Genomic DNA, 476 nt, shown 5'->3' with positions numbered 1-476 from the left:
GTTTCCCGTTGGGATGCAGACTCGCTCTTCATGTTCCCATTGAACCGTTAATACAAAATACGCATCTACACACCATAAGCTGAATGACAGCAGAAGCTATCAAAGATAGAACGAGCGCAAATCTAGCTCATAAAAGCACCCTGATGAGAAGTACCATTTATCTGAAAATGAGTCTAAGGATGGACAGAAAATTACAAAGATCATCGTGAATGTCAAGGGCATTAACATCGCAGATTTTCACAAGCTTGAATACGTTTGCTTTGTCAATCATTGCCCCTTTGCTCGTGTTCAGGCAGGACCAACTTTGTTTACAAATCTACCGAGGATTATCCAAGTGTATGGAATCGATTCATCACTAGCGATGATTTTTCAGTAGACTGAAACGGTGTTGGTAGCTCTTGGTGAATAAGTACACTTTGAAAAAAAAATAAGAGCACGGCACAAATACAACACTTTCAGGTTTAAAAGAGCACTCT

The 476-nt window shown here is 39.9% G+C and overlaps 1 protein-coding gene across 5 annotated transcripts in view; it reads right to left on the bottom strand.

Annotated features, from left to right (window-relative positions):
* LOC131880365 (uncharacterized) overlaps window positions 1-476 on the bottom strand; it is a 20,839-nt gene that overhangs the window by 13,765 nt on the left and 6,598 nt on the right. The gene's annotated exons all lie outside the window — the stretch shown is intronic.

The sequence above is a fragment of the Tigriopus californicus genome, chromosome 5 (assembly GCF_007210705.1).
Source record: "Tigriopus californicus strain San Diego chromosome 5, Tcal_SD_v2.1, whole genome shotgun sequence".
Lineage (NCBI taxonomy): Eukaryota > Metazoa > Arthropoda > Copepoda > Harpacticoida > Harpacticidae > Tigriopus > Tigriopus californicus.
The sequence above is the reverse complement of the archived record's forward strand: the minus strand, read 5'-3'. Positions and strand labels throughout refer to the sequence as shown.